The sequence below is a fragment of the Meles meles genome, chromosome 4 (assembly GCF_922984935.1).
Source record: "Meles meles chromosome 4, mMelMel3.1 paternal haplotype, whole genome shotgun sequence".
Lineage (NCBI taxonomy): Eukaryota > Metazoa > Chordata > Mammalia > Carnivora > Mustelidae > Meles > Meles meles.
The window spans coordinates 62,133,278-62,160,264 of record NC_060069.1 but is presented as its reverse complement, the minus strand read 5'-3'; the positions used below and the strand labels follow the sequence as shown (position 1 = coordinate 62,160,264).

The 26,987-nt window shown below is 35.8% G+C and overlaps 1 long non-coding RNA gene across 2 annotated transcripts in view; it reads right to left on the bottom strand.

Moving 5' to 3' along the window:
- The window catches only part of LOC123940835, a 248,183-nt gene that overhangs the window by 161,883 nt on the left and 59,313 nt on the right, over window positions 1-26,987 (bottom strand). The window lies entirely within an intron of this gene.

Below are 26,987 nucleotides of genomic sequence, written 5' to 3'. Positions count from 1 at the left end.
CTGTGGTGAAATAGGACTATTCTATTGTGAGAAACTGGTTGAGAGATCCCCCAGGATCCTGGTTGCAATTTTCATAGAAAAGTCTTAACACTTTTCCTAGCCAGGCTTCCCGCCTTGTACTTTCCTTTGACACAAGTCAGATCCATATTGTGGTCTGTTTCTCTCTTCCTCTTCCTATTCCTCCCCCCTTTATCACTCATAAGCATATTGCCTAATAAATCTCTTGCATGTCTAATCCCATCTTGAGCTCTGCTTCTCCAAAAACCCAAATTAACACACAGCCAAAATAATATCTTCAGAAATTCATTTAACTACATATACAAAAATATAGCTATCTATGTTTTTAGACATGCTACTTATATATAAGTACTTTGTTATTTTACTTATATTGGATTCAATAAATCATACAGAAAAAGTAAAATGATAGAATGGAGCAAACACAATGAACACAGCAACTGAAATAACTAAACCCTTTCTATTATAGATACCAGAAGTAAAGCATATGTGTTAGAGTTTCACTGGGGTAAAAATAAACAAGAGACCATAATACAAGGACTCACAACCATAACAACCAGACTGTCTCAGAATGCAACTGATCAGGAGTCTCCAGAACTCTGTGTGTTCCAATAAACATTTAAGTGATATCATAAGACTTCAAATACTAAAATCCTTTCTCAGATGAAAAAAAAAAAGAGTTCTCTGACTTTACAAATCTCAGTATCTTGTAAGCTAGCTTAAATTTTCACTATTAACTTTTTCTCATATTTATTCTATGATTTATGATGACCTTGAGGTATGTAATTGTTCCTATTTATATCTCTCAAAACCTGTTCTGTTTTTAATGATCTATTCTCCTAATTGCCAAAGATCTCATCTTGAATTTTCTTTCAGGACTCTGTGATATTGTGACCCTTGTGGCAATTTCAACTCCTAACATCTAGATACTGAGCACATGGGGATAATGTCAATGCTATAAATATGTGGTCTGTGAAGTGCTAACACTGGGTTACTGAGTCACACTAGGAGTCATGGAAGATGCTCTTGTGAGTGAGCTTCAGCAGCACTCACTGATCATGACCAATATACAAGGAATTCAGAATCGATTTGACATCTTTATTAATCAACACAATTTTACTTGAATAAGATTTGACTTTGACTAAATCGTCACAAAGTTCTGGCTACATGGTTATAGATCGCACTGGTGCCTACTAGATCCAGTTAGGAACAAGGTCTCTGTGACAATGGAATGGAATGCTCTTAATACAGCTGTACTCTGTTTCAATGACCTAAACAGTGACAAATCATTGGCTAAGTAATTGCAAAACCAAACTACATGGTACTGAAAAAATATATATACATAAGGAAATAAACAAAATCTTATTCTGCTGAAAAAAATCACCCTAATTCAGACTGTTAATGAATTCATCTCATTCTTGTGGAACAATACTACAGATAATGGTAAGATAATACAGAGTAATAAAGCGTGGTAAATGGTAGAGTGTGGCACAGAGTAAGGTGGGATGCTAAGGTACAGGATGGTGTCGAATAGTATTTCTAGATGGTTAAATAAAACCTATATCCAGACTCTGTTAAGCACTTTGCTATTTCTCAAGCTTTTAGCCAACAGAATTCAAAAATCTTTGTCAGAATCAGCAAAGACAAAGAGCTTTATCCAAGACAGAGATCAATAAGCAGTTTGCTATGTGGCCACTTTTTCGGGGGGTGGAATTTTTGTTCAATACTTATAAAGTAGATAAGAATGTTGGCTTAATAGTTCAATGAAAATTTAAGTTATAATTGAATTTACTACTAAAAAATCTGAAATTTAATTGAAATACAACTTTTTTTTAAAATCAGCAATGTCAAGAATAAGTATAAAAGATCTGTTTTCACGTAGTTTTTTAAAATGAGGGTTACTCAGCCTGCATGGACATTTAGGCATGTGTATATGATAAAGTGATAAAGTCAAAACCTATCCACTCACCAGATTTCAATGGATAAAGGGTTACATATTCATTTGTACTCTTACTCCAACTCAATTACATTAAAAGGACAAAAATTCACTGCTGAAAATCTATCAAAATGTCTTCTGTAAACCTAAAACTGTTCTAAAAAATAAAGTCTATTATTTTTTAATGGTATGTGGAAAAATAAACCTACAAAAGGCAAAAACATAATGGAATCTATCTATTTATCTAAATCCTTGACAATGGAATTATCAATTGGTACAAAAACGTTAAAACGTGAAATTGATTAATTAAAACTCCATCATTTCTGAGACTGTAAAACACCCATAACATTGTATGCAAGTTTTTCTAGGGGAGCTCCTGTGCCTGGATTCTCATTTACCCTCAACAAACCCCCATGAGAAAAGTGATATGATACCATTTTATGAGATGTGTCTAAGTGGAGCATAAGAGAGGTTCCCCCAAGGTTACTCAGATAGTACCAAGGAAACGGATTCAACTCCAGCTCTGTCTGACTTTAGAGTCTCACCTCTGAACTACTGTGCTCTACCACTCTCCCAAACCACTGAATGCTTAAGTAAGCCTCAAAGAGGTTCTCTCTACAGTTACTTCATTCCCTACATGGAGTTAAATATGGCAGGGAGGATTTACTCTCCTAATAGTAAGTCTGGTATTGCAATGTACAAGAGGGCTTCTAAAGAAGATACAGAAAAACTCCACATATTGACCTTTGTTTAATGCTCATAAACTTACATCATTCTAGGTGATTCAAATAGATAACTGAAAATTATTTCTGGTGTCCTGCTGCTGAAGAGAATCTAAAGAACATAATTATCATGGCCATCCTCCCCTTCACACATTTCCTACCCCTTTTCAAGAAAAGCATTCTAGGGGCGCCTGGCTGGCTCAGTGGGTTGAAGCCTCTGCCTTTGGCTCAGGTTGTGATCCCAGGGTCCTGGGATCAAGCCCCACATCAGGCTCTCTGCTCAGCAGGGAGCCTGCTTCCTCCTCTCTTCTCTGCCTGCCTCTCTGCCTATCTGTCTGTCAAATAAATAAGTAAAATCTTAAAAAAAAAAAAGAAAGAAAGAAAGAAAAGCATTCTATTTCCGCTGTAGAGCTATCTGAGCCTTTTTCTTTTTCCTAATATTCTTAAAAATAATGGACACTGACCTATTACACTTTTTAATTCCTTAAAAATTCTGCAGGTATCATTCCCCTGAGCCTGACCTAAGTATATCCAGCTTTTCAAACTCCATGTAAACTATATTGCCAACTTTTTTAATTTGGCTTTTATCCTCTCTTCAGGGACTAGCTCCCCCTGTATGATTACAGCTGAACTTTAAAAAAAAAAAAAAAGGACAGGAGTTTTACAGAAGCATAAAAATTTTCCATTGCTTCAGATGTTTTTCCCTTTGGGTCTTTCCTATGGTGACCTACACTGTGTGTGTGTGTGTGTGTGTGTGTGTGTGTGTGTGTGTGTGTGTGTGTGTTTAATATTTTAAATAAAACTCAGTGTCTTTGTCATGCTAATATTTCTTTTTTACATTGATTTCTAAGCAATGTCATCTTAAAATTATCCCCATCATGTCTATCCTTGAAGTTCTCTCTTATTGTCGAAATCAAAGTAAGGACACCTGCTTTATTGATATTTCTTATTTTACATAGATATTCTTCTTCAATAACCTCTTAGGAGTGGTCCAGAAATATTGTCAGTCACCAGAAGGAAGTTGGGGAGAGAAGAGGTCCTATACAGAAAGGCTTAGGGGCAAGATTTCAAGAATTCTTGGGCTAAATTTTAAAACATGCTATACCCCCGGTTATCTGTAACATTTCTTTCTGGCTTGTGGCTTACATTGATGACAATGGGAAGGCTGAAAAAAAAAAAAAAAAGAAGAAGAAGAAGAAAGAAAGAAAGAAAAGAAAAGTTTTATTTTGTTTTGTTTTGCTTTGCTTTGCTTTGCTTTTTTATCCTTCCAAAATGTTTTCCCTCCCTTCATTGTTCTTTCCTAGACAAGTGGTTCTCAAATAAAGGAGGTGGAGGGCAAAAGTGTGTAAATGTATGATGTTTCTAATAATACCATTACTAAACCATCACCCTGTAAATCTGTATCCATCTTTTTTGAATTACATACCATGTGCTGAGATTGAGAGTTGCCCTTTCTGTCTCCCACTGGGCTGGAATCTTTAGCAGACACTTGTGTTACTTTATTTCTCCACTCCCCCGCACTGTTTGTTTGTTTGTTTGCTTGCTTGTTTGTTTGTTTGTTAAGGTCCTTTCTGACTCAAAATACAGTGCTTGCCTCAAGACTAACGCTTACTGCTCTTAGTTTGGAGGAAGGGAGGCCAAGCTCACAATGAATTTCAACACTTTTATTGGTTTCCTATTGACCAAAAAGAAAACCCCAACACCTCACCAGGACAGGCAAAGCCTCTGAGGCTCTTGATGGTTTTTAGCTTTATAGTGTCACTCACTTGACAATTACACCAGGGCTGCGAAACCACACACAATCCAGCTGCTCAAGAATACTTCCTAGTTCCTTTCATGTCACATCTTTTGTTTATACCCAAAATGCCTTCTTTGCTTTTTCTACTTAATACTTAATCCACCTTTCCTTCCTACATAAATCATAAATTGCCTCTCTTCGGAGGATCCCCTGACACTTTCCCAGAGTAATATTTGCTACCGATTTTGTAATGCTATACGTTTTGAATTTTTATCTCACTTAGCTTTTATCACATTGCATTAGAACTGTTTATACATTTCTCTCTCTCCCTCACATGCCCATGTTCCTTTGTAAGCACATCTACTTGTCTATAAGTGCCACCACAGTAAATATTGTCTTATCATCTGTTCTGCTGTCTCTTCGCATTGCATGAAGCCTGAAAAAATGGTAAAGTTAAAAAAAAAAAGCTTTTGAATAAAATTATAAAGCAATTATTTTCAACTTAGAACTTATTCTGACCCCTATGATTATATGCCACTGGGGAAGTCACCTCTCTGAATTTCAGTTTCCTCACCCATAAAAGGGAGAAAAGCACTTTATTTCATATGATTGCTATGAATATTAAATTAAATGTTTTGTATGGACTACGTGGAGTCCTTTAAAATTCATTATGTGAACTATTCATATTATTAGTAGTTAGCCTAATAAAAAGATGCTGTATTTTATGGCTTCTTTGAAATACTAGCATGAATGAAAATAAAAGAGTCAGCTTAACCATTAAGTTATGTAGGACAATCAAATTTGCTCCCAACAGACTTTTTATTTTGGAGACAGTAACAAAAAGAAAACTTTAAAAATATATTTAAAAAGTCAAATTATTACAAGACGCAGTTGTATTTTTTCCAAAGTGCTGTAATGAGAAACATATGAGGTGTTGTAGTTATACTCTATGAAAGGATTTGTTTATTCTCATCAAGTTTAAAATCTGACTATACTTATATCATTAACATCTTATTTTTGCTTGGTTCACTTAATGTTATTCAAACATTCTATCTGAAATAAATCTCCTGAGATATACTTTTTCCCTTGAAGATGAACTTACTTTAATGTTTGCATAGGCGCTCAAGTGTGGGCAGAGTTGATAGTTAATGGGCATGAAAATCTTCAATAGAGCATGAAGCAGAGAGTGAGCCCCTGCTTATGTAAATGCCTCTAGTCTGTACTCACAAGCTGTCTGTAACATGAGCGTTTCATCAGGTCCCCACCCATATCCATCATTGTAAGGAACATGCATAACAAATGGAGGAGGGCAGCCCAGTCAGGAAGCCAAGCACCCCTGTAAGTACATTTACTAATTAATTAACTGATTATATCTAAGGAGAGAAGCTATAATTTAGAAGTTCACTCTGCTTGCTGAAAATTCTACATGGGGGTCATTTCATTTTGGAGTTACATGGCTGGAGAAGAACATGGTAATCTGCCCCGTACTTCCAACCACCAGTCGAGGGTGCGACTGAAACTGACTAGCTAGGGAGCTCTGGGTCACCCCAACTTTGTATACCCAGTTAGTAGCATACTCAATATTCCCGGAGGCAAAAAAAGAGCTTGACTCAAGCCTGCTTTGCAAAATAATTTCAAAGAAATTATAATTTCAAAGAAAACTTCATTCATTTCATTGTTTGGAGAGATAGGTAATCTTCCAAAGGACTTTCAGTTCCAAGAAAGGAACAGTGTTGTATTATCTTCAATTATGATAATGTACAGTTCATTGGGAGAATGGGAAACTTCTCTGAAGAATTGGCTTTGTTTTCTTACAAGACTCCTCCAGAGGATGATAGTCTATGACTTACACCGTATTGATCTGTGTGTACTCCTCAGAGATTCTGTAGTCATTTTAACATTGATCTTTGTTTCCTTACATTACTGTACCATGCACTCATCAAGTCAGCATTAGCACTACGTAACCTGTGTTGTCCTCTGAAATTAGGTAACTAGAGGGCTTACAGAATTGGCAGTCCAATTTCTCACTCCTACAAAAATATCTATTTATCTACATCTTTCTCTTTAAAAGTAGCCTAAAACCCCCACAAGCTTCTGTTGCTTTTACCCGAAGTTGGATAATATTAGTTCTTTTCTTCATGAGTTTCATCCCTTTCTATACAGAAAAACATTGATTTTCCCCCTCTATGGTTTTAATAAAGTACAAGCCAACCTGGTTTTATTTATGCTGTGCTTTAGCTCAAATGCCATCAAATATGTCATCTGCCTATGGGAACATTGGTCTTTAGGGCTGCCTCTACTGTGTAAGGAGTCAAAGAGTAGCAAACAATAAGTAGTGTAAGTACAACACAGACATGAATCAAATCTCTTACATCAATTCCATTCTCCTCTGCCCAAATTACAAAAGGAAGTTAGATATATGCGATCTGGATCTAGGGTTGGTTTATTTGGGATTTTCTGTTTAGGTCAAAGCTTACCTATCTTGCTTCTCAGTCTCTACTAGCTCTTAATCAGATAGCCCAGACATTAAACAGCCTGATGTCTTGGGACAGGGGCATGAAGTTAGGTGAGGTAATGTGATTTGTGGGTAATGTCCTTTTTCAGTGGCTCAGAATTATGACTGACATAGACTGAATAATTTCTCAATGAAGTACTTCATACTCTGGGATAGGCTTGGGCAATATTTTTAATCAGGAAACTATTCCAATAATTTATTTAGAAGACATTTTAAAAAAGAGAAATGCTGATAAAGCTCATATAACTGAGTAGTAACAACAGTTTCAATAAGTACATTCACCATGACCAGCATTTTTAATAAAAGTGTCAGGTTGTGATACTATTTGAACTGATTTCATGATGAGAGCATCTTTACTGACAGTACAGTTTCCACTGTGCAGATAATGAGAGTGAACAAAACTAGCCTTCACCAATTCATGACACTCAAGAGCTGTACTCAGATGTCTGTGGATGATGTTTCTTTGGGGAGAAATGTAAATACTTTTTATTTCAAGTCGTAAAAAGAAGGAAAACAGAATGATCTTCACTTGGAAAAAGTGAGTTTATAACATTAATATAATCAGCAATGTCTACACTTGCACTGTTCTTAGTGTTGCCTTGATGTTTCCATTCTAAACTGATATATCTACTGAATTAAAATTCCTACACAAATGTCGCTATGAGTTGACTCTTAACAGGCGGGTTGCCTTTGGTAAGAAAATGAAAGGCTTCCAAAATTCAGTAGGAAAGTTTCACTAAATTTCAAAGGAAAAAATAAACTTAAAGTAAATTAGGGAAAATAAAATTACCTTGAAGTTTTTAAAGTGTCTCTTTTAAAAAGCTGCTCATAAAAATTCTTTTCTGTTCATAAGTGTTAAACACAGAAAATCAGATTGAAAGAAATTTTTACTTTTTTTTAATATTTTATTTATTTATTTGAGAGAGAGAAAGAGATCACAAGTAGGCAGAGAAGCAGGCAGAGGGGGAGGAGGAAGCAGACTCCCCGCTGAGCAAGGAGCCCGAAGTGGGGCTCGATCCCAGGACCTGAGACCATGACCTGAGCTGAAGGCAGAGGCTTAACCCATTGAGCCACCCAGGTGCCCCAAATTTTTACTTTTTTATTTGTCAGTGCTCTAAGATTCATTGTTAAAAAGGCACCAATAATCTTTTAGGGAGATATCACAGAAGGGTAAAAACAATGTAATTTAAAGCAAATGTTTGGTTATAATGTAATCTATTTCCAATACATTTATGCTTTTCTTTCGACTTACATGAGAAAATTTACTTGTCATTTCCTCTTTCTTTTTGCAGTTGGTTTTATTTCCTGGTTCTGTTTGCATTTTTTTTTAATTTGCTGATCATTAAATCTGTCAGTTTACAGGCTAAAATCAACAAAGAATAACTTTCCAACTCATTGAAATTTATAAAAATCTCTTTGTTTGGCTTTATAAATTTTTAAAATAAAGGTAAAATTTAGGACAGAAAAATAAATACAAAGTTTTTTCAAATCAGTTATATTTTGTGGTTTTCAAATATCATTGTTTTGTTTCTTACAAGAGCAAAGTGAAGATCATCTCCCAAATAAGTGAGATTACTACTTCAGTGAATTATTGACTGCCTATTATCTCTCTGTTCAAAGATAATCTGCAAAAGAGTTGATCAATATTAGACAAATATGGTTTAATTAAGTTACTTTTTTCCTACAAATATGTTGCACAGGTTTCAATAATGTATTATTAAAATACATTAAGTGTAAATACCAATAAATTCTCTTCTCACAAATGTGGGCCTTTAATAATAATGGTGCCATTATATATATATATATATATATATATATATCAATAATCAGAACTGATTATTTAGTAATATGATATTTCTGGAACTGTTAGAAGTATTTGGAATAGATAAACTCACTTCATCTCTAGAACAATCCCATGGGGTAGGAAGGATTATCTCCAACTTCCAGTTGAGGAAACTTAGACAAAGAGAATTTAAATGATTTGACAAAAAGTCACAATAGAAGAGCACAAGAGAAGACCTGACAGGTCTAACTTGAGACATAGTTCTTAATCACTACTTTTATAAAACTGCCCCTTCTAGTCTCTTATGTTAGGATTTAGCTTTCCACAATTCTCCTAATGACAAATAAATTACAAACAGAACTTGGAAATGTCTTAGTTAAATTAGCAAAGATACTAGCAGAGATTCTGTTAAAGGGAACATACCAGGCTCATGAGCTAAGAAGATGCCTAACAGGAACTATTTTGCCAATAGGCAACAGTAAAATACCATCAAACATTGGCAAAATTCTAAAGCAATCTGAACACTTCATGATAACATGATAGCAGTTAAGATGTCAGGCCATACTGAGTTCTTTCTAGTATTATTTTACTATTGCACCTATTATTTTACTATAAATAGCAGTCAATGACAACCCAACTATCCCCACTAGGAGCAAAAACACACTGAGCACCAGAGAAATAGAAGGCATGCTCCTCTGTCTCTGTAAACTGCAGTCTTCTATGGAGATACAGCATGTACTTTAAAAATGGTATCAATAGCAGATAGTACAAGCACAGAGCAAAATGAAGGCAAGAACCATAAAGGAAGACTTCATGAGAAGAAAAAAAATAATGTATTCAAAATGTCTTTATTGGATACCACCTAGGCACTACCTATATCCTGGCGTTATAGTGAGGTCAAAATAAAACCCGTAGCTAACATCTAGTCAGGGAGGTAGATAGGTAGGTAGGTAGGTAGGAAGGACAGATAGACAGACAGACAGATGGATAACAAGATATGGTACAATATCATAATAAAAGATCAAGAATGACAAGTTGAGCTATTTCAGCAGAGAGGTCAGGGATGGCCTCTCTGAAGCTGTGACACTTGAAGTGGGACTTAAATAAAGATGGGAACAAGCTGTTACATTTTTTCAGTTAACAATTTCCAGACAGAAGGAAATGGGAAAAAATAAAAACTTAGAGACAAGAAAGGTCCAAAATGAAGCCAAAGAGGTGTCCGGGACAGAGGACGTCGGGACCTATACGACATGGAAAGGTCTTTCATTTTCATCTATGAGGGCAGAAAGCTAGTAGAGAACCCAGAGCAAGGGACTGTCGTGCACATTATGGAAGGCTCCCTGAGGCTTCTCAGTGAAGAACAATCAGAGCAAGAGTGGAAACAAGAATCACTGGGCAGCTACCATCTGCATCCTGGGAGGGAGGATGCTGGCTCTGTCCAGGGTGCTGCTGTGAAAACTGTGAAGCTGAAATATTCAAAATTGAATTGAGAGCCAACAGGACGTGTTGATAAATTGGAAAGTTTGGACTGGGAAGATAAAGAAAGAAAACAGATACAGCGGTGATTTCAGAAAATCCATAGTTGGTGCAAAACAACAGGGTCCATGCAATGAAAAATGTCAACGTAAACCAATGTGAGGGCATCGACTGCCTCAGTCTGGCCAAAGGCGCTAGGACATTTGAGTGTCTTTCATCCCAGAACTGCTCTTGCCACACACATGCTGACCTAGACATAAATTGCAAGTATAATAATTGCATATATTTAGCTACCAAGTACACCATGTCTATTTTTAAAATTTTTTATTTTTTTATTAACATGTAATGTATTATTAGCCCCAGGGGTACAGCTCTGTGAATCGCCAGGTTTACACACTTCACAACACTCACCATAGCACATACCCTCCCCAATGTCCATAACCCCACCACCCTCTCCCTAACCCCCACCCTCCAGCAACCCTCAGTTTGTTTTGTGAGATTAAGAGTCTCTTATGGTTTGTCTTTACCTACCTTTAAAAAGCAAATAAAAATAGTATCATTTATGATGAAAATCTTGTTAACCCCAAAAGCATTAATAAGAAGGAATAAAAAATATAAACATCTCTTCTGATACACTGTTTCAAGTTGCTCTCTCATAATGATTTACCTTGAATCTTACTCTAGAAACAACTTCCTTGGCACTGTCAGAAGAGGGAAGAAACAGAGTAACGCCAACACATTAAACATGCATCCCTACATTTATACTCTTCATTTATTCCACAAATGTTTACTGTGTGCCTAATAGGCATTATTATGTAAGGTGGAAGTTCTATAGAAATGGATAAGCAGACACAGGCCATGATCTGGTGATCTCAGTGTCTGGAAAGAAAGTGACCTTGAGTATGTAATTACAAGCAGTGAGCTGTAAACAGAGTGTGTTCAGGAAATGCAAAGCCCCACACAGCCCCTACCACCAAATGAGCTGGGCACTGTATGAAAAACACATTTTAACATGATACAGTGTTTTGTTTGTTCAGTTAGCTGATTGTTTATTCTTGAGAAGAAGCCTTCCCGGTGATTTAAAATCTCTACGTGGACATTAAACATTAACTACTTCAATATGTCTCTGGGCATGAAAAAGCAATAAATTACCTCTAGTAGAGTTTTGGTTTTGTTTTCGGTTATTTTAATCCCTAGCACAGAATCTCTGACATACCGGTACTCAAAAATATTTATTGGAGAACGAATGAATGAACGAGACTCTCTGTGTAGAGAAAAAAGTGAAAGAGGGATAGAATTAAATTAAAAGAAAAGAAAAGAAAACTCAGAAATACCATCAAAAGTAAGATAACACATCAGTTCCTTTTTCACCTTTCCACCTCTTAGACTCATAACTTATTTCTATAGTCTCCATAAATTATCCAGCAGTAGTTTCTATGATAGAACTATATATTGAAAAACCAGAGATGATACCTGGATGCTGTTTAACACTTGATAAGTGTGTCTGGCTGCAACCTACAACAATGCTTTCAGATATTTAAACACTACATTGATTTGCTTTCCAAAAGTCTCCATTTTGCCTTATATGCACTGGTTTTAGAACCTAGGAAGAGGAAACTTGAAGAAAATTAACAGTAAGAGGAAGCTAATTTTCTTACAAATGCACTTGCTTTGCCATAGTCCAGCCATAATCCCAAATCTCCATGTTTCTTACAGATACAATAGGTTCAAGGAGCCTTGGTAGCATGCCACAATGGTCACCAGATAATTGTTTCTAAAGGGTAGTGAACAGTGTGCTTTCAAAGAGAAACAGTGTCAAGGCTTTTGGCAGAGTAAATAATGTACTTCTGAGGTTTATAAAGCATTTCTAATTTTTTTTCCATTTAATACAGAAAATTACAGGGTTTGAGAGACCATAACTACCATTCAGCTAGAGTAAACAAATTTTCATATTTTGCCATGTTTGCCTCAAATATTTTCTTTATCAAAGTCAAAACAGGGGCACCTGGGTGGCTCAGTGGGTTAATCCTCTGCCTTCAGCTCAGGTCATGATCTCAGCTGGGATCGAACCCCACATCGGGCTCTCTGCTCAGCAGGGAGCCTGCTTCCCCCCTCTCTTCCTGCCTCTCTGCCTACTTAAGATCTCTCTCTCTCTGCCAAATAAATAAATAAATACTTTTTTTAAAAAAAGTTAAAATATTAACATAGGAGATGGGAATTTCTGGATTTTTTTTTTTTTTCCATGGCCATTACAACCTGAGTGCCACCCCTCTCTCCATCATTCCCCAAAGGTAAGAATCTGGTGTATTTCATCCTATTGTATATTTCTGGATTTTTACTGTATATACTATAGGCATAGCCTTTTTTAAATTATATGGTTGGCTTCTTCCTGTAAGTATCAGTCAGTAATTTATTTTTCAACTCAACATTGTACTTTTGAAATATATTCAGGTCAATTCCTATAGATTCCTCCTCATTCATACTGCTAATTATTATGTATGTCAACATCTTGCATGGTTACTTCCTCCTTCTTTCTTTTTCTCTCTCGCCTTCCTTCCTCTCTTTCTCCCTTCCTCCCTCCTTCCTCTCTTTCTCTCTGGATTACCTATTCTGGTCCATGAATGTACTTTTCTTTTCTGAAATTTTTCTAAGAGAAAAATGTGAATTATGTACATTTTCTGTACTACAGTATTTTTTTTTCTTTTCATCATTTTGTAAAATTTCTCTCCTATGCTTAATAATGTTTTTTCCACTTAAATTTTATTTTGTCTTATATTGATATTGCCACCCCAACTGCACTTTGGTTAGAATTTTATTCTATACTTATTTCTTTCATTTATAACTTTTGTGCACTACTTTAATGCTTAGAAACTATGTTTGTCTGAATTTTATTTCAACATACTACTTATTAGCCTTTATCTTTATATATAAGTTTAATGCATTAACATGTCCTATAATTACTGGTTAGATATGAACTTATTTGTTCCATCTCATTTATTTATTTATTTATTTAGGATTCTTTTTCATCTCTTCCTCTTTCTAAAATTTAGGTTAAATTTTACTTAGATACATCTATTGTACATACATATAACTTTCCCAAACATTGTTAGAAAAAAAATGTGTTTTCATAAATTTTAGTATTTACTCTTAAATGTTTAGCATCAACCTTGACTTTATAAAGTCCCAACAAAGTCTAAGATTATTCAGTATATCTTTCTTCTTCCCAAATAAGAATTTGTATGCTTTAGCTGTTTTCCAACCCCTCTTCAATCATCCTCTAAACGTAAAGTTGTATTTTTCTCATATTTAATAACCTTACCAATATTATTTACCACAGTTTTGGTTTGTGAGTACTTTTAGCATCACACTCCTTTCCCTGAGTTTTATTTATTTATTTATTTAGCTGAAGAGCATCTTCTAGTAATGTGTTAACAAGAATATTTCAATTATAAACTCTCAACTCTTTTATTTCTGAACTATCTTATCTCTTTTTCACTCTTGAGCAATAATCTAGATGGCTACATAATTTCCTCTGGAATACATGCAAATAATTGAAAAGTCCTTTGGAAAAAACACTTTTAAGTATCTTTGAAAATCCTCAAAATGGTAAAAGAAGAAAAAAATGTCCATAAAGTAAGAACAGAAGTTGTAAAACAAAGGCAGACAAATATGGATCAAAACCATATGAGGATTATTTTAAAGTGTCTCTTATTAATTTTGGAAATGAAAATAACATTAAAAATAAATTATGGATGCATAATAATTTGAGCAAAGTCAGAGGAAAAAAATGAAGTAATTGGAAGATTTTACTAAGGAATTGACCCAGTAGGGGCATCCAGGTAGCTTAATCAGTTAAGTACGGGGCTCTTGGTTTCTGCTAAGGTCATGATCTCAGAATTCTGAGATCAAGTCCCACATTGGATGCTGGGCTTAGCAGGGAGTCTGTTGATGATTCTCTCTCTCTGTGCCCCTCCCCCACTTGCTCTCACTCTCTCAAACAAATAAATCTTAAAAAAGAAAAAAAAAAGAAATTGACCCAGAAGACTGTAAAGGGATATAAATAGATGAAAATATGAAAGATAAGGGAAGCTCCAACATACACTTCATATAAGTTCAAGAAGTACAGGGTACAGGGAATGAGAAAGAGACTATTTGAGATGATAATGTCTGATCATTCTGAATTCATGAATTCAAGAAGAAAACAGATAGTTGACTTTGTCACTATCTGTCATGGAGCTAACCTCTTATGCTTTAGAATTTTAATTTTCACTCTCACTTTGGGAATTTCTTGGAAATTTTCATGTTGTTTTTGTTGGCATTTTTTTTTAAGATTTTATTTATCTATTTGAAATAGAGAGAGAAAACACATGAGAGGTAGAGAGAGGCAGAGAGAAAGGAAGAAGCAGACTCCCCACTGAGCAAGGAGCCTGATATGGGGCTTGATACCAGGACCTGGGATCATCACCTGAGCCAAAGGCAGAGGCTTAACTGACTGAGCCACCCAGGTGCCCTCTCATTTTTGTTTTTTTATTTCTGTGTCTATTTATTCCTCTCCCCTGAGTTCTGACCTGTGTCTATGGTTTTACAGTTGTCTCTCTAATAGCTCACGGGTATGTACCTCAGAAACAAGTCTTATAGGAAATTCCCGAGTCTTTGCTTCCTGAAGTTACCTCAATTACAGTTTCGGAATCCATAGGCACTTTGGCCTGGGTCCTGATATGCCTCCCTTTTTTTTCCTTTCCTTGCTCCAAGCAGCAGCTCAGTAACAGGTACAAAGAGAGGTAGCCCTCAAAAGTTTTTAAATCACTGTAAGTGTATCTTGCCTTGGTGTAATGCCATTAATAAGACTCCAGGCCCCATGTGAGCCACTCTGGTCCTTGTTACAACACAGAGTTGAACACAGCCACCTCTGCTTGCTTCCTGTTCTAGAGCTTGTTCCTAGAACTCTGTGGATTATGCCTCTGTATACTGAATTGTGTTTCTATTATGTCTGTGAGTCACAAAACTATCTTGAGGCAATGTTGATTTTAAAATTTTTAAGTTTTTTTTTTAATTTCTCTAGATTATCCTCTTTCTGTTTTCCTCAGAAATGGGTAATTAAAATTAAAGAAACAGATTTTTATATGTGGGTAAGCCAATGCAGAAGACTAAGGAGAGGTAATATAAACCTAGATTAGTTTGCAAGTGTCTCTAAAATCATGTCCTAAAAAAGAAAAAAAAAATCATGTTCTCCTCTAGAAAACAAAGCCTATAAATTATAGCTTAAGTTCTGCATTGTTTTATGCTACAAAAAAAGATAATAAATGAAAATCTAGTCAATCTATGCTGTAAGAAAAAAATCTTAACTCTACTCAAAAATATTGCAAATGAATGTATATTTATATGTTTTAAACCAGATAAAACATTTACCGTGGGTTTGTGTTACTTTCATGATTCTCTGCTTTAGCCAATTTTTTGATTATATAGCTAGATACTCATCTCAATAGCTTTTATTATATTTCTGCTACCATCAGAAAAGCATTAGGAAGAAAATAAACTGGAGGATTTTGGTTCTTTATGAAGACAAATATGAGATGAAAATAATCTAATTTGGCAATAAAACCTTTTTTAACTTTTAATAAACTTCTTATTCCATTTCTATGTTCAACTATATCTCTCGAGAGATGACAGGCTGTCAGTAATGTGGTTCTCTTGACAAAGTATGGTTTTGGATTAGTCTTTGGAATTATGTGGTATGGGTCTAGGCAACATGAACTCAGAGAACAAATGACCCCATCACTTGGGAATCAGTACAGAAGAGCAACCGCCTTAGTATGCACAGACCTGTACCTCTGGGGCTAATAATACATTATATGTTAATAAAAAAATAAAAATAATAAATAAATAAATAAATAAAATTTTTAAAATAATAATAATAAAAGAGCAAGTGCCTTAGAATCCTGTGGAGGATTTGTGCCTTATTGCAGATAGAGTGAAAATCCAGGCAGCTGTGCTCTCTAAAGGAACCCCACACTGCAGGCACTGGCTCATTGCCACAGGACACTGCATTGCAGGACACTTGGGGAAATGTCTTTATGACTATTATCTTTAAACTAATCTATACAGGATTTGGTAAAATATGTAGTAGTCCCTTGGAGATTTCAAGGAGGAGGAGGAGGAAGAAGAGAAGGAGGAAGAGGAATAGGAAGAAGAAGAGGAGGAGGAGGAAGAAGAAAAGAAGGAGTTTTGGTTTTTTTTTAAGATTTTAGGTATTTATTTGAGACAGAGCATGAGAGAGAGAGAGAAGGAGATCCAGTGCACCAGCAGGAGGAGGGGGGCTCATGGGGAGGGACGAGCAGCAGAGGGAGAGGGAAAAACAGACTCCCCACTGAGCAGGGAATCCCCTGCAAAGTTTGATCCCAGGACTCTAGGATCATGACCTGAGTCAAAGGCAGATGCTTAACCGACTGAGCCACGCAGGTGCCCCAGGAAGAAGGGGCTTTTAATAATTTTTTTTAAGTAGGACTATTTATCTATATAAGTAAAACAAACTTGTTAATTTTTGTTGTAACAAGTTGTCACATAAAAGACTACTAGTTTCAGAGATTCGCTTATATCCCTAAAATATCTGACTTAAAGGTATAGAAAGGATTTAAAACTCTAAAATCACTAGGCGTGTTCAACTGACATATGATGAAATAAGACCCCTTATGAAAACTATGACATGCTTTCCCTGTGCAAAAACTAATTCAGTATATATATATATATATATATATATATATATATATATATATATATAAAACTTGCAAACAGAGATGTAGAAACACAGATGATGTGATGATGTTTAATGCTTCAGGGAGTCTCTTCTATTGGCTACCGTGACTTATAGGATGAAAATTGGGGGAAAGAAAAAGGAGGGAGCAGGGTAAACAAGTTATAATCTTGATTCCTTCTCAGGCTGTGTAGACTGACCCAAATTTGAGGAGCTTTGATCCAACAAATCTTCTCAATAGATAAACATTCCTTGAGATTTTAAGACTGGATGTGATATATAAACAATGAATCTTGGAACACTACATCAAAAACTAAGGACATACTGTATGGTGACTAACATAATGTAATAAAAAATAAATTAATTAAAAAAAGAAAAACAAAACAAACAAAGACTAAGGTGGAAATTTAAAACATTTCTGGAGCTGATTTGGATTTCCTTTTGTGACCTCTCCACTCAATGCACAAAAATATCTTACACAATATCAAGAATAAACAATGGTGTAGAGAAATAGTCTCTACTTTGCAGCTGGTGGTAAGTAAATTAGTGCACCTATGAATAAAAAGTCAAGTTGAAAATATATATTCCCTTAATTCCAGTAATCCCACTCCTAGGCACATGTCCTAGAGAAACTTTCTCATGTGACCTCAGTGAGTCATTCACAAGAATGTTAATTACAACATTTACACATTCATTGAAAAATGGAATCAACTTGAACATTTGTTATCAAAAGAATGGGTAAATAAATTCTGAACTAGTCACAGTGGGGAATTATACAGAGCTAAAATGACTAAACTAGAAGTTGAAAAAGAGAATTTCCAAAATGAATAACTCTTAAGAATGTAAAAAACATGCAACACAGACATAAATATTATTTATACACATAAACATATTACATATATCTTACACAGAAATATACAATTTAAATGTGCACTATATAAATGTATACACATTTCTATGTACATATAGACTTATATAAAATATTACACAACATATTTAAGAGAATGATCATTCTAACACAGAGAAAAAAGAAAAGAGGGCTCAGAAATGAGTACACAAAAGGTTGAAACTACATCTCTTATGTTGTACTGCTTCAAAAATATGAAAAAATATTAAATAAATTTAGTAAACTTGTATTTAGCAAGCTTATAATGGGTTCTCACATTTCACTGTATCATATATTTTCTGTATAGGTGAAATACTTCATAATTATCAAGTACAAACCATTACATATTTTTCCTAAATTCACAATTTAGCAAGTTCTTTAAGATACCTATCTTTAAGATACCCAGAAACAATAAAACAAACTAAATGACCAGGAGTCACTGTGTTAAGTCCCCATTTCTCCATAGCTCATATGGATTCTACCCCAGGAATTAAGATCTGCACTAGAATCTCTTCATTAATGGTGCATTTTTAATGTAACATTTTTTGGCATTCTAATCAATATCAGGTGCATACTTCCAAGATTGACTACTTGCTGACTCTTTTGATGAATAGAAGTATTCCAGGGGCAGTGCAAAGAAATTCAGGTTTTACTCATCTGGAGACAAAAAATAACTAGAGTCTTCCATTCATGGCCACCTTTGTCATATTGTAGATAGCTTCCAGACAAGCAAAAATAAACATTTCCATTTTAGAAGGTAAGAAGGGGGAAGGTCATGAAACCAGGCTGTCGGGCTCCCCCAGCTCCTTCCTTCAGAAGAACAGAGAGAAGGCTCCCACACAACTGACATGTTTTCAGTCTACAGGGGATATCTCAGGTTGTTTGGGTTACTTAGGTTTATAACTAAAAAAAAAAAAAAAAATTAAACTTGACTTAGAGAGACTTTTATCTGCTCTAGAGGATCATGAAGAGTAAATGATATTTCCCAGGCAACAGCTGTTTTTCTCCTCATTTCTCTAATATTCTTTTTTATTTGGGAAAATTTTTAAATCAACATTTCAATTAAACTTTAATACTCTCTGCACTAAACTAAATTGAGAGGATCTTGACTATGCTATTGAACATCTTATCTCCCTACTTTGGTATAGAATAGGCTTACTTCCATTTTTTTCTACTCATGCCTCAAATTTAACTATAATCCACAAAGGCAGAGATACAAATGCGTCCCTAATACTTTATTTCTCATATACATGATTTTAACTCTTTTCAAATGCTGTATTTACATAATGCCTGAGATTATTTTCACAAGAACGAAGCCATTTTTAAAGCCCTGAAGATTCTGTTTTAATAGCTCAGGGGGAAGCATGTTTTCAAAAGAATCAACAGGGAGAAGCCAATGGTAGATGACATACAGAGAATAAAACTGATTCCAGGTATAAGATGAATAGCAAGCTTTCACCTCCCAGATGTAACACTCACCTGCTGCATATTATGAGGGGCAAGAACTAAGGCTATTTAGATGACAGGCTTGCCCTGTACTCAGGTCTTTGGGACTTTCCACCCAGTCTGTCTTTCTGAGGTTGTAATGTCTCCTCGCTGGATCAAAAGAAGTTGAACTCAGCTATGTGGGGGCAACTCTCTTGAGCATTTCTCCTTTTTGACATAGAGGAGTTTGATTTAAGAAGAGAAAATGATACTGTGCACACAGGTTTAAGTTAGTTTTTGTACTTCACTTCACTTCCATTTCTCATAAGGCCAAATTCCTTGCTAACTCCGAGGCATAGGGGAGACTTTTTGCTGGGTTGTCTTTCAGGTTTCTTCTTGATTTCCTGGAGTGCACCAGTAGAATTGAAGCAACATTGAGAGGTTCCATACAAGTACCAGCTTCCCTGTCATTTGTGTCACTGCTATCCCTTAATCTATAAAACTAAAACTTTTCATAAGTACTTAAGAATGTCATTCTTGTTCTTCTTTGGAAAAATAAATGCTGACTTGGTCATTGAGTCAAAACATGTGTTACTAAGCTGGATGGAGAGTCAAAGAGGTCAACTGAATATTTAAAAGCACTTACTATATGTTTTGTCACTCAATTTCCATGCAAATACTGTGAAATGTTACCATCTTTTTTGCAAAGCCATATTAAATAACTTGGCTAAGTGACACTTTATAACATGAAATGTGGATTAAGCATCCAACTATTTCCAACTACAAAACATTAATTTTTTTCCATGCTGCTATCCTTCTTGCAGCATGTTTTAGTGGTTAAAAAGCAAAAGAATGATATTCCCTTTTATACATAGATAAAATATGTAGTATGCTTACTAATGTAGTAGGTCTAAACTTTCTAAGACAGCATTCCATTCACCCTGAAAAAGGCTACAGTCAAATTGAAATAAATAAGGTACAGCAACTATGATATAGCACTGGTATCAGAGTTACCCACTGATTGAAAACCATTCTAAAAGTGGGGTTGATTAAAAACTCTGAAGTGAACCAAATGAGAGCAATCTAGGCACCTAAGATTTGGAGGAAGGAGATTCCTAGTTCCTGAGCCTCTGAGAAATGAGCCCAATGTTCTGTATGAAATTTCCCCTAGAGACATCTGCCAGTTCCTAGCTGTGCATATCCAGTACAAAATGCCAAGACCACCCAAAAAGCAGTTGCTAAGGGGCTATAACAATAAGCAGAGTTTCTTGTAACTTCCAGTTCTTGAAGACAAACATTGTAGTTCAAGGTTCACCAAGAAGGAGGGCAATTGACTCCAGTCCTGGTTGTCTATTAAGATCCCTACCAGACTTCCCATGATCCCTATCCTAGGAAAAGGTATCATTGGTCATACTAGAAACTCGGTGTTACCCTTGATTCTTCCTATTTCCTCACTTGTACAATCCAGTTTGTCAAATTCTACCAAGTCTTCTCTATAACATGCCACCAGTATATGGACTTTTTGCCACTAACGTTGTCACTTCCATAGCCACCTCCGTAGCCTAAGTTACAAGGAATCTTCTAAACTACAGAGTAAATGTAGGTGTTTCCACATTTTTTTTTTTAGTTTTTTTTTTTTAGGTTTTTTTTTTCCCTTTTTATTAATTTTTTCAGCGTAACAGTATTCATTCTTTTTGCACAACACCCAGTGCTCCATGCAAAACGTGCCCTCCCCATCACCCACCACCTGTTCCCCCAACCTCCCACCCCTGACCCTTCAAAACCCTCAGGTTGTTTTTCAGAGTCCATAGTCTCTTATGGTTCGCCTCCCCTCCCCAATGTCCATAGCCCGCTCCCCCTCTCCCAATCCCACCTCCCCCCAGCAACCCCCAGTTTGTTTTGTGAGATTAAGAGTCATTTATGGTTTGTCTCCCACATTTTTAATGGTCTATGTAGCAGTGAAAACAAGCTTCATGAGAGGAAGAAAAAAATAAGGAATCCAAATTTTGATAGAAAGGGGGCAAGAGGAAAATTTCCCACACTTTCTTCTCAATGTATTATTATGATCTGAACTGAATTTCCAAGTATCTAGCTACCAAGAATATTAGCTCAAAAATACTCCCTTTCATTTTATCCTCACTCTAGTTCAATTAGGGAAAAAATGGCTTGGGAAACAAGGACAAGAATAGTGCTGAACTTTCATCTTAGGTATGGAGAAATCTTTCTGCTATACATGGAATTACTTGCTTACAGTTGTAAGGTCAAAGGCACCTGCCAGTTACTCAACATGCTATTCATTCATTCATTTATTCATAAAACATAGTCGGGTTTCTTCTATGAGCCAGGACCCTGAGTTCTAGGATTGTGATTATAAATAAAAAACATTGTTCTCAACCAGTTCAACTTCTAATAATGAAAGTATGTGTATGAACATAGAAACAAAAAAACCTCTAGAAAGTTAATTTTTAGTGCTACTACTTTAAAAACATTACAGGTCATCTCAAATTTCAAAAATTAAGGGTGCAGGACATGAAAACGTATTTCCACCAAGATCATCTTCTACCACAAAAGAACTCTTATCCAAGAACAGCAGTTTGACAACCTTATAATCAAAATGACTGAAGTACCACTTATTACTGCTTTACATGAAAAAGATAATCAGTAGAATACCTAACATCTTATATTTAAAGTCTTAGGGGGGGAAAACTGAAAGATAAGTGATTGCTCATGGACATTTACCTACTTCAAACTTCAAAATCATATACATATGTATATAAATGCACTTACAGATTGTTTTCTGTACACAGCAAACAGATTTAAAAATACTGTATAGATTCATATAAACACTGCATAGATTCATATAAAAATATCCCATTCTACCACCAGAAAAAGACATTTAACATAATAGAAAAGACATTTAGTTACACAGTGATTCCAATTAAATAAAAATTAAATGTTTAAAGGTAGTTACAAAAGGTTTTATAGTCTCCACAAAGAAAATCATGTACTTTTTATAGAATTATGTAAATGTTTTAGTTTGACTAATATAATTAGATAATAAATTATATTTAAGTACTCAATGAAAGTTAAAGCCTCACCTGACCTTTTCTTGTCAATTTTGTATCTAGCTCATGGAATAGTTCTATTTAAAAGTATATTGAAACATTTATTTTTTGTATAAAAAGTATATTGAATAGACTATAAAACTATATTTTTTGTATAAAATTATATTGAAACATTATTTTTTGACAGGAGGAGCCTGGGTGGCTCAGTCAGTTAAGCATCCTACTCTTGATTTCAGCTCAGGTCATGATCTCAGAATCACAAGTTCGACCCCTTATTGGGCTCTGTGCTCAGCAGGGAGCCTGCCTGGATTCTCTCTCCCTCTTCCTCTGCCCCTCCTTCCTTCCCATTTTCCCTGCCCCCACACAGACAGACACACACACTCTCTCTCTCTCTCTCTCTCTCTCTCAAAACAAACAAAAAACCATTTATTTTTGTTTATATAAAGTGTTCTAAAATTAATGTCTTTAAACTTCATGTCAATATTGTTAAGTAATATATGACCACTTTCACTATACAGAAAATAGAGCAAAAGCTGAGAATACATAAATATATATTAATATATTAAAAATGTATATGTAACCATATATGTAACCATATATATATGGTGTATATATATATATATGTGGGATATATATATATAAATTGAGTCATCCTGTGTGTGTGTGTGTGTATGTGTGTGTGTGTACACACACATACACACACACACACACAGGATGACTCAATTTTTGTAACATATTGAACTGATTAAGAGTAGCACTTATGGTGTCAACTAGACCTGGGGACTCATCTAGTTTGGTCACTTACCAGGTCTTGGTTTCTCATCTTTTAGATGTAACAAGAATACCTAAACAATCAGGCTGTTGTGCGGACTGAACGAGATAAGTCCTTTAAACTGTCAAGCATACAGTCTCATCTGTGTGCCTGTACTTGACAACTACACTTCACAAGTATACCCAGGTCCCATTTATTTACTCTGTTAATGAAAGAGTCTTGCTTATCCTCAGATTTGCATTACTTAGCACACTCACAGGGCAGAACCTGGTGCTCAATCCTATAGAACTGAGCTGGTACCAGGCACCCAGCTCAGAGTCCTGCTATACCATTGGCATGTAAATATGTCAGCCTTTTCCTTCCAAGAGTTTTAGACCAGCAGAAGACTTACACAGGTCTTACGCAGAAATGTGGAGAAGCCTAGAGAAGGACAGACTCAAATCCAAGGTGAAGGAAGTGTTGGGATCAGTGAGGACAGAAGTCATCATAGTATCCGGTGCCCTAGTGACTTCTTTACAAGTGATTCCATCTTAGAACATTTGTTCTAAATTTTTGGACTTGGTCCACATTTTAGTGGACAATTCAAATTTGTACAGAAATAATCGTAATTCTAGCCAATTAGTTTGGCAGATTTATTGTTCTGAAGCTAAGACTATCTACACACTTCGTAGTCAGACATATGAATACCAATGCATTTGCACTTCCTAGCAGTAATCTTGGAATTTTCAAGGTCAAGTTTTCCCATTTATTTAAAAAAGAAAAGGTGGGGCGCCTGGGTGGCTCAGTGGGTTAAAGCCTCTGCCTTTCGCTCAGGTCATGATCCCAGGGTCCTGGGATTGAGCCCCGCATTGGGCTCTCTGCTTGGCAGGGAGCCTGCTTCCTCCTCTCTCTCTCTCTATGCCTGCCTCTCTCCCTACTTGTGATCTCTGTCAAATAAATAAATAAAATCTTAAAAAAAAAAGAAAAAGGTAACTATTTCTACCAAATGTTTTGATATAAAGACTAAAGGAGATCAACATAAAGTCTACATGTCATACTTGGGAAATCAATCAATCAACAGCTATTATTACAGTAATCATCAGCAAACTGTAGCAAAAATGGGAAAGACTGGTGGAAAGCAAACAGGCAACAGACAGAAGATTCTTGGGAAGAGGATTTCAAGCAGTTGAACCCTTCAGGATAGGAGCAGAGTGCTGGACATCCTGGAACAAGGGGAGATGACTGTGTATTATCAGATTGTATTATTGGAGAAGAGAGAAAAGAAAGCTAATAGGAATCACTTTTGGGAAGATAAGGTCAAGGGCCAAACCGTAAACCTCATTGAAGTTTAAGACCCAGAAACCCACTGGGATCTTCATTTCAAATACCAGAGATTCTATAATAGAATAAGATATAACTATAGCTGAATGTATATTGTGTATGAGATAAAAATTCACCATTTTTTTATTACTCCCGCTATATAGTTTATATCTTTATCCTCTATGGTTTCTTTTTGGTGCCATAAAAACATTCTAAAATTTGATAACGCTAATGTTTGGCCAATTCTAAATATACTAAAATCAGGGGCGCCTGCGTGGCTCAGTGGGTTAAAGCCTCTGCTCAGGTCATGATCTCAGGTTCCTGGGATCGAGTCCCGAATTGGGTTCTCTGCTCAACAGGGAGTCTGCTTCCTCCTCTCTCTCTCTCTGCCTGCCTTTCTGCCTACTTGTGGTCTCTGTAAAATAAATAAAATCTTAAAATAAATAAATAAATATACTAAAATCATTGCATTACACACTTCAAATGGGTAAAACTTTGGTATATAAATTATATCTCAATGAAACTGTTAAAACACAGAATGAAGAAAATAACTTCTTTTTAATTGAGATTTCTGGAAACAATATAGAATAGTGGAAAATGAGAACATTATAATCTGAGAAACCAGGACATACATTCTTGCTAGCCATTTATAGCCACATGACACTTATAGCTGCTTGTCACTTAGAAGCTGAAACACTTGACAGGGGCAAATTATTTCACCATTCTGGTATCATTTTCCTCATCACTACAGTAATACTCTCCTTGCAGTCATGTTAGGATTGCATGAGAAGTTGGATGTAAATTCCCAGCACAGTCCCATGACAGCTGCTCAGCAAATGACAGCTATGATTTTAATTTTATTGTTATTTGTAAATTGCAGTACTCATATATTAAGGTTAATGTAAAGCGGCATGATAAACCTTTGCAGCTCTGGGTGTGTGAACTAAAATCCTAGAGCAAGCCAGTTTATGGTCAGGTCAGAGTTGGCAGGCTGACCCTTGGGCCATTTTCTAAGTTCTACCCACTAGGTCCTGTCGATACTACTCAGGTCTGCATATACAGAAGCATAAAAAATTCTTTCTTGAATATTTCAGCCAGGGGATGTGACACCAGACAAAACCTTAATGATTTTCACTTCCCTCTACTGCAAACCTGATATTTCTCACAGAAAAATGTACCTGACAGACTTGCTTTCCAGTCAGCAGAGACGTCCATACTCACACAGACTATGCTGCCCTGCATTATTTATATAAGGAAGGTGAGGCAAACGAAAAGAAGCTAAATACAGAAACTGAAATTTCCCATAAAGAACAAAAAGCAGCTTCTAAATTCAGAAGATCTACATGCAACAGAAAACAGAACCATTGCCAATAAAACTCAAAACAACTTCCAATATTTTGTGAAAGCGGAGCCTAAGATTTTCGTTCATTGCTGTATCTCATTTTATTTTACAGGTTCACCTTTTTATAATGAGCGTACAGGACATGCCATAATGTACCAAAATTATTTAAAATTTAACTCTAACCACTCCTAAATGTACATGTCAGTATTTTAGTATTGCTCTGGTGATATGATGAAATACATTGAACCTATAAATATTAAGTATTTTGGGGTCCTGGGTGGCTCAGTCGGTTAAGCGTCTGCCTTCAGCTCAAGTCATGATCTCAGTCCTGGCATCAAGCCCTCATTGCGCTCTCTGCTCAGCAGGGAGTCTGCTTCTCCCTCTCCCTCTGCCCCTCCCCCTGCTTGTGCACTTGCACTCTCACTCTCAAATAAATAAATAAATAAATACATCATTAAATATTGAGTGTTTCTTGCATACCTGCCATTTACACGTATGTTATCTACCATACCCCACATAACTATCCAGTGAAGAAGTTATTGGTATTATCCTTCGTGTCTTTGCCAATGAAGAATCAGGCCCAAAGAGGACAAGTGACTTACCTAACATTATGTAGCTACTGAGTGACAGAGACAAGACTCCAACCCAAATCTGATTTGGCTAATTCCCCAGCATAATCACTAGAGCATAGTGCTTACTGAGATTTCAACACAGCTTGAACACCCGTATCTCAGTATATGGGAATGTAGAATTTAAATACGAGGGAAAATCTCCATTAAAATAGCTGAATAAACCTGAATAAGCAATCTCCCTTTCTCATAACTAAAAACAATAACCAAAAAAAGATCCAAACAAGCAATTACCTGGCAGCAACCAAAGAAGGGACTATTGTCTGTACCCCAAAAGTTCAAAACTTATGGTCAAAGTAGGAAAGGAAAGATTCTGAACAGAGGGAAAAGGCAACATACAACACAGTTGGGCAAAACTCCTAAGGACTCTCAGGAAAAGCCTTCAATAAAAAGGAAGGCAAACTGAGTGAGTAGCCCGTCGTTCAAATTCTTGCTAATGAAACTACCTATCGAAGAAAATAGACAAATGAGGAGCGTGAACAACCGAGCTGACTGACAGAAATAAATCCTCTAGGGCTGCACATTGACCTGCAACAATGAGTTGAAATCTAAGTGTTCCTCCATGAGAATCTAAAGTCTACCTCCCAGAAAAAGGAGTGAAACATTATACACTACATTTCGTACACTTTCAGA